Genomic DNA, 8754 nt, shown 5'->3' with positions numbered 1-8754 from the left:
TTATCAAGACTGAATCATGAAGAAACAGAAAATATGAACAGATCAATAATGAGTAGAAACATTAATCAGTAATCAAAAACCTCTCAACAAAGAAAAGCCCAGGCCCAGATGGTTTCACTGGTAAATTCTAACAAATATTTAAAAAAGAACGAACACCAATCTTTCTCAAACTCTTCCAAAAATTTTCCAAAATTATTTTACAAGGCCAGAATTATCCTGATACCAAAACCAGATAAAGACAGTGCAAGAAAACTACTGGCCAATATCCCTGATGAATATAGATGCAAAAATGAAAACAGGATATTGATGAGATATCTGCATGTCCATGTTTATTGCAGCATTATTCTCAATGACCAAGATATGGAAATAACCAAGTGTCTGTCAATAGGTGAATGGATAGAAAATATATGGTTATATATACATATATATGTATGTATATATATTATTCAGCCATGAGAAAAAAGAAAATCCTGCCATTTACAACAATACAAGTGGACCTTGACAGCGTTATGCTAAGTGAAGTAAGTCAGACAAGGAAAGACAAATACTATATGATATCACTTATGTGGAATCTAAAAAAAGTGAACTAGTAGAAACATAGAGTAGAATGGTGGTTAGCAGGGGCATGAGGGAAATGGAGAGATGTTGGACAAAGAGTACAGACTTCTGGTTAGAAGATGAATAAGTTCTATGCACTGCATTGTGATTATAGTTAATAATATTGTATTGTATACTTGAAAATTTCTGAGAGCAATCTTAAATTTTTTTCATCAGAAAAATGAAATGGTAATTATGTGATGTGACTAAGGTGTTAGCTAAGGTTATAGTGGTAATCATATTGGAATATATAAGTGTATTAATTCAACAATTTGTACACCTTAAACTTACACAATGCTATATGTCAATCATTTCTCAATAAAGCTGAGAAAAGAAAACATTGTAACTGTAGATGGACAGCAAGGAAACATTGAACATAAAAATCTTTAAAAATAAGCTTTAATAAGACTGTTGAATCACAGATCTGTACTTCTGAAACAAATAATGCAACATATGTTAAGAAAAAAGAAAAAGAAGAAGATAGCAGGAGGGGAAGAATGAAGGGGAGTAAGTCAGAGGGGGAGACGAACCATGAGAGACGATGGACTCTGAAAAACAAACTGAGGGTTCTAGAGGGGAGGAGGGTTGGGGGATGGGTTAGCCTGGTGATGGGTCTTAAAGAGGGCACATTCTGCGTGGAGCACTGGGTGTTATGCACAAACAATGAATCATGGAACACTACATCAAAAACTAATGATGTAATATATGGTGATTAACATAACAATAAAAAATTTTTTTAAAAAGCTTTAATATGTTTGAAAAATTCTGCTGATGATTTAGAAAGGACCATGAGTAGCTTTGAAATTTGAATAAGTTACTAGAGTATATAATGTATAAACTTTTAGTGCTTTTTGTCTTCTTTAGGGGCTTTAGGCAGAGGCCTATACCTACGTCTATATATGAAGATACATATAAGGTGTTTTCAGGCTGATATTTCTGTTAATAATGTTTACCTAGACAGTTTCCTTTAATTAGTAATGTAGAAGGTAAATGTGATTGGCAGGGAATGCATTGCAGCCATAGGATAGTTTATTTTTATTTTTTATTTTTTTGAATTTTATTTATTATATTATTTATCTGTATAATAATATATTATTATATTATTTATTTATTTATTTATTTTAGATTTTTATTTATTTGAGAGAGAGAGTGCACGCACAAGCAGGGGGAGTGGCAGGCAGAGGGAGAAGCAGACTGCTGAGCAAGGAGCCTGATGAGGGACTCGATCCCAGGACCCTGGGATCACGACCTGAGCTGAAGGCAGACACCTAACTGACTGAGCCACCCAGGCGTCCCCATAGGATACTTTAAGTAAGAAAAAATATATATACATAAAAACAGTTAATGGGGTAAAAATCTACTTGTAGTCATAATGCCTGGGTGTTTTCATGTATTTTCAGAGGCAGTTTTACTAAGTGTAGTAGATTAATTATAGTTTGGAAAATATTCATTCTACCACTCTCTATCCATTGACTTTCCCGCTCCATTGACCTTGTGCTTGGTCAAAAGACTTCCACTGGCAGATTCAACATGGTGGAAGCGACAGCATTCTAGTTATAAGTACAAGTATAAGAGATGTTATGATTTCTGTTTTTCCCTTTGTGCTCCTACCATCTGCCATGTTCTATGTAATCATTGGCCATTTAGCCTGAGTTCTAGAAGGAGAAGATATGCAAAGCACAACTGATTCCAACCCTTAGCCTGGAGCCATGTCCAGCTAACTTAGCCAAATGTAATTTAACCAGAACTGACTTGTAGACCTGAGAGTAAAATATAAATGTTGATTATTGTAAGCCACTGAGATTTGGGGGTTGTTTGTGATGCTGCATTGTTATAGCAAAATCTGACTAACACAACATCTCTCAGGCTTAGTAGTAAGTTTTCTAATATATTTTATTAAAAAACAAAAACCCCAGAGGACTTGCTTATTGCCTAAACTTATTTTCACACGTGACCTATAAAATGTTAGTCAGTCTCTGCTGGATACCTTCTGTTTTCCCCTCCAAATGTTCTCTCCTTTCTTTCCCACCTTACTCTGTGCCTTAAAAGGCTTAAGAGAAGGTGTGGCCAATAGGGGAGCATTGACAGGAGAGCAGAAAGAGGAATAGAGGAGACGGGGATTGGGAATATTTAATTTCTGGACTTTCTCCCTGCTGGGTCACAGCAAGCTGGTTGCATCTTGTGGCCAAAAGACAGCATCAGCCATGCAGCTCACTCGCTCTGCGTTTCAGAAAGAGCTCTCTCCTTTTGTCCATGCTGGCCGTGGAGTGGGTAAGCCCTGAAGTCACTAGCCCTGAGGTACTGCACTATCCCTTGTGGTTTCCTTGTACACTGCCCACACCTTTGTGACTAGCCCCTTATTAAACTTTCTTCAAATTGCTGAGTTTGCGTGTGCCGTTTCCTGACATGACCCTGACTGATACAAATTCCTTGGTTAAATTTTACGGAAAGTTATTAAGTGGTGGAAGTTCAATTTTATCTGGTATTCTGACTCACACACTTTATATCAAAAGAAACTTAAACATATGATAAATGTGAATGCCTCCCAACCATATTTTGTTTTCCCTCCGGAGGTTCATTGTGTATATGACCAGGCTTATGAGATCTTTTCCTGGGCACTGTTTTCTTTCAGGTAACTTGATCTTACTTCCAGTTCCAAAATTTTATGCTAATTAAGAAACTCTCAAAGCTTTTCCCTGCACTTGCCTCCATCAATGTTAGTTTTCAAATTTTTTCTCAGGATTCAGTAAATGAGAAAGAAAAGAGAAAATAGAGTACGGAAGGTAGAAAACTAATTCTTCCCTTAATTCTCTAAACTTTCATTATAATGACCCTGTTATTTTCCAGTAATAGAAAGTCAAATGGTGGTAGCCCTATTCCCATAGGCTGCTTATTAGCTGCAAAACTTAGGCAAGATATTTGTCCTTTCTAAACCTCATTTTTTTTCAGGACTGGCATAGCAACATCTGGACCAGAATATCTACTTTCAGGATTATTGTAAGAGTTTAATAGAACATATGTAAAGGATCTAATAGTGATGAGCCTGCTCTGCGACTCAGTAAATGCTCATTTACTTTATTCTTTCTTCCAACTGCATACTTAAAAATATTACATTGTATGTACTTTTAAAGTACATTCAGTCCTTCTGTGACTTCTCAGAAAGCCTGGGTACTTGGTGCACTGACTTTTTTCCCTTAGTTTAAAATATTTTAAACTGTGGTAAAACATGCATAACATAAAATGTACCATCTTAAACATTTTTAAGTGTATGGTTCAGTATTGTAAAATATATTTCCGTTGTTGTGCAACCAATTCTGGAACTTTTTCGTCTTGCAAAACTGAAACTCTATATCCATTAAACAACAATTTCTCACATACCTCTTCCCTAGCTCCTGACTACCGCCTGACTTTATGTTTCCATAAACTTGACTATTCTAGATAAGTTATATGAGTGGAGTCATAGAATGTCTGTCTTTTTGTGACCGGCTTATTTCACTTAGCATAATATCCTTAAGAATCATCCATGTTTTAGCATGTGACAGAATTTTCTTTGGTGCACTTACTTTTTTTTTTTTTGTCTACATAATCTCCACACCCAGCGTGGGGCTTTGAACTCACCACCCCAAGATCAAGAGTCGCATGCTCCACTGACTGAGCCAGCCAGGTGCCCCAGGTGGACTTATTTTTAAAAATGAAATTTTTGGGTGCCTGGGTGGCTCAGTTGGTTAAGCAACTGCCTTTGGCTCAGGTCGTGATCCCGGAGTCCTGGGATCGAGTCCCACATCCGGCTCCTGGCTCAGGGGGGAGCCTACTTCTCCCTCTGACCCTCTCCCCTCTCATGCTGTTTCTCTCTCTCTCGCTCTCTAATAAATAAATAAAATCTTAAAAAAAATGAATTTTCTAAGATGTACTTGCCTGAATGATGCCCCTAGCACTGCATAGTATTATTGTGAAGATAAAAAGTGAAATATGTTCTGAGAAAGCATCCTCTAGTCACTAATATGTTCCTTATGAATATCCCACTTTGTCTGGTATAGGTACACATGGGAATATTTATTAATTATTATTAATCAGCCAGTGTTCTCATCTACAGGCTATGCTCTGTTGGCATCCTTGTTCGAAGTCATATTAAGAAGTTTAGTGAACAAAAAGGAATGCTATAAAAAAGCATATTTCAAACATGAAGTATGTAGACTATTGATCCTGAGAATTCCTGAGCAACTTTAATGTAAAATGCTCATTTTTCTACACTCACGGTTCCTGTTACTAGATTCTTTTTTGGGCTCCACTTCAAGCCTTGCTTTCTGTGTTCCTTCTCTGTGTTTGGAACACACAGCCTCCCAGAGTTCCTGGAACTCTTCCGAATGTGGTGATTTGGGTCTCCTCCAAGACCTTCATTGAATACAGATGCATTGCTAACTTCCCCAGAGCTGGCCTCTTGAAAACAGGCAGAAGGAAGTCTTGGTGTTTAGTAGAACATACTCTCTCTGATTCAACCTAGTGTAACTATTATTTATCCTTTGTAGCTGCTGGAACTATTCCTTTTCTCCCTCTGCCTCAGGAGGAAGTATATGTGTCGGGTGTACTGGGGGAAGATGATCGCACTGTGAATTCTCTAAATGGGGTCAACATTTCCCCCCCTACCCTTTTTATTAAGATATAAATGACACATAATATTGTATTAGTTTAAGGTGTTCAATATAATCCAATTACAAATGATTACCATATAAGTTTACTTAACATTCATCACCTCACGTACTTACAATTTCTTTTCCCTTTGGGATGAGAACTTGTAAGATTTTCTCTCTTAGCAACTTTCAAATATACAGCCATAGTCATCATGCAGTATATTACAACTCCGGGAGTTATTTTTCTTATAACTGAACACTTGTACCTTTCAGCCACTTTCACCCATTTCCCAACCCCCACCCTGTACCTCCAACCACCAATCTGTTCTCTGTTTCTATGAACTTGGTTTTTTGAGATTCCATACATAAGTGAGATCATACAGTATCTATCTTTCTCTGACTTAGTTTGCTTAGCATAATGTTTGCAAGGCCCATTCCTGTTGTTGCAAATGGCAGGATTTCCTTTCTTTTAAATGGATGAATAATATTCCATTGTGTGCGTGTGCACATAAATATAAATACCACATTTTATTCGCCTATTCATCTCTTGATGGACATTTAGATTATTTCCATGTCTTAGCTACTGTGAATTATGGTGCAATGAACATGGTGTGTGTCTATTTTTTCCAGATAGTGATTTTGTTTCCTTCAGATTATACCCAGAAGTGGGATTTCTGGACCATATGATAGTTCTATTTTCAATTTTTTGAGGAAACTGCATACTGTTTTTCATACTCGCTGTACCAATCTACATTCCCACAACAGTGTACAAGGGTCCCTTTTTCTTGTCATTCTCACCAACACTTGGTATCAGTTGTCCTTTCGAAGATAGTTGTTCTAACAGCTGTGAAGCAATATCTCATTGTGGTTTTGATTTGTGTTTCCATGAAGATGTTGGGCACCTTTTCATGTACCTGTTGTCCATTTGTATATCTTTGGAAAACTGTTTATTCAGTTTTTAATCAGGCTTTTGCTTCTTCGTTTGTTTTGTTTTTTTGCTATCGAGTTGTATGAGTTCCTTACATATATTTTGGGTATTAGCCCCTTATTCTCTCCCATTCTGTAGGTTGCCTTTTAATATTTTTGATATTTTCTCCGCTGTGTAGAAGCTTTTCAGTTTGATGTAATTCCATTTGTTTATTTTTGTTTTTGTTGCTTTTGCTTTGGTGTCATATCCAAAAAAAACAAAAACAAAAACCTGATGGCCGTCTGTATGTCTTTGGAAAAATGTCTCTTCTGGTCCTCTGCCCATTTTGAAATCAGATTATTTGTTTTTTTGGTGTTGAGTTGTATAAGTTCTTTGTATATTTTAGTTATTAACGCCTTATCAGATATATCATTTGCAAATATCTTCTTCCATTCTGTAGGTTGCCTTTTGTTTTCTTGATGATTTCCTTCGCTCAATAAAAGCCTTTTATTTTGGTGTAGTTCCAACAGTTTAATTTTGCTTTTGTTCCCCTTGGCCCAGGAGACATATCTACAGAAATGTTTCTACAACTAGTGTCAAAGAAATTACTGCCTATATTTTCTTTTAGGAGTTTTATGGTTTTGGGCATCACACTTAGGTCTTTAACCTGTCTTGAGTTTATTTTTATGGATGGTGTAAGAAGGTGGTTCAGTTTTATTCTGTTGCAGGTAGCTGTCCAGTTTTCTAATGACAGAGTAATTCAAAGTAATTATTGATAGGTATGTACTTATTGACATTTTCTACCCCCTTTCTCTCTCTTCTTCTTCTGCAATCCCTACAACATGAATGTTATTATGCTTCATAATGCCACTGAGTTCCCTTAATCTAGTGTCATTTTTTATTGTTCTTTTTTTCTTTTTGCAGTTTAGTTTGGTTTCTATCCATTACTCGGTCTTCCAAATCACTGATAGTTCTTCTGCCTTTTCTAATCTGCTAATCATTCCCTCTAGTGTATTTTTAATTTCAGTTATTGAGTTCTTCATCTCTGATTGGTTCTTCTTTATAATTTCTATCTCTTTGTTGAGGGTCTCATTGACCCTGCACTCTTCTCAAGTTCAGTGAGTATCTTTATGATTATTACTTTAAGTTATCTATCAAGCATATTATTTATCTCTGTTTTGCTTAGGTCTCTTACTGTGGTTTTATCCTATTCTTTCATTTGGAACATATTCCTCTGTCTCTTCATTTTGTCTAACTCTCTGATTGTTTCTCTATATTAGGAAAGTCAGCTACATCTCCTCCTCTTGCTGGTAGTGGCTTTATGAAGAAGAGGTTCTGTTGTGTCTTGCAGTGTGGTGTCCCCTGTTCTCCAGAACTTTGTGCTTCAGGGTGTCTCTGTCCCTATGTAAGTTGCATGCACCCTACTATTGTGGCTGAGCCACATTTGCCTTTAATTCAGTAGGCTAATGGCCCACCTTGTCTGTTGTGGGCTGGGTTTTTTCCCCATTCAGTTAAGGGGCCAGTCTTGGGCTACTGATGGCTTGTAATTGGGTGATATGAGCAATCAGAACATCAGGCTGCCCTCAGCTGTTTTGCTGGGGCTGCAGTGACCCTGACCTCTAGGGTTCTCTCCCTGTGCTGCCTCCTAGAAGTTTTTGTTGGTGAGCATGGTCAGCAGTTGGATCATGTGCTACCCAGGCTGCAGATGCACTGATTTACGGTGCACTGCCAGTTATAAAGTTCATTTGCTGGGTCTGCAGTTGAACTGGTGTTTGTGGTTATCTTTCCCTCTCCCCAGAGCAGGAGTCACTTTGGAGTGGCTCTGGTCCTTGCCAGGGCTGCTTGTAGGATAAGACACAGCAGGAGCCACTTTGGAGGGACTCCTGCCAAGTGGGGTGGATTGGATGGGGCAGATCCTCTGGAGAATGTGGGAGCAGGGCACACAGTGTTAGCAAAGTAGTTAAGAATGTTTGTGTTGATTCCTGCAAATGTCCAGGCTATCTACGCTTGGGTGGGGGCGGGGTGGCAGTGCAGGGGGAGAAATGGAGTTTGCCAGCTTTTTTGTTCTTATAGAAGTCTTCTAAACATCCCTGACCTTCTAGCACTGGTTCTAAGATTAGTAAATGAATCTTCACATATACCCTAGGTGTTTTTCAAACTGTTCCTTCTATGCTGTATCTTGGGGGGGGGGGGGTTGTTGTGCTATCTCTTGAAGGGCAGGTACTCAGTTTCCTATTGCATCTAGCTCTCCTAGAGCTAAGCCTGCTGATTTTTAAAGTACCCAGAATTAAGCCCTGCTGGCTGTAAAAATTCTCCAAGTTAAGTCTCATTGGTTTTCAAAGCCAGATGTCATGGGACTCATCTCTGTACAGGTCCCCCATGTTGGGGTGCCTGGTCTGCTCCTCTCTTTTCTCTGTGCTTGTGGTATCCTTCCTGTTTGTGGTTAGTCTTGCCAGGTGTTTGGTTCCCAATCATGTCTCTGCCCCTCCTACCCTTTCTCATACGGTTTCTTCTTTACCACTAACTGTGGAAAGTCTGTTCTGTCCATCTTCATGTCGTTTTCTGGATTGGCTGCACTGATGTAGCTGTTATCTAGGTGTGTTTGTGGGAGAGATGAATTTA

Source organism: Eumetopias jubatus, unplaced genomic scaffold (genome assembly GCF_037043125.1).
Source record: "Eumetopias jubatus isolate StellerSeaLion01/CBP00866 unplaced genomic scaffold, mEumJub1_p1.0 scaffold_8, whole genome shotgun sequence".
NCBI classification, from domain to species: domain Eukaryota; kingdom Metazoa; phylum Chordata; class Mammalia; order Carnivora; family Otariidae; genus Eumetopias; species Eumetopias jubatus.
Note: the sequence above shows the minus strand (reverse complement) of the source record.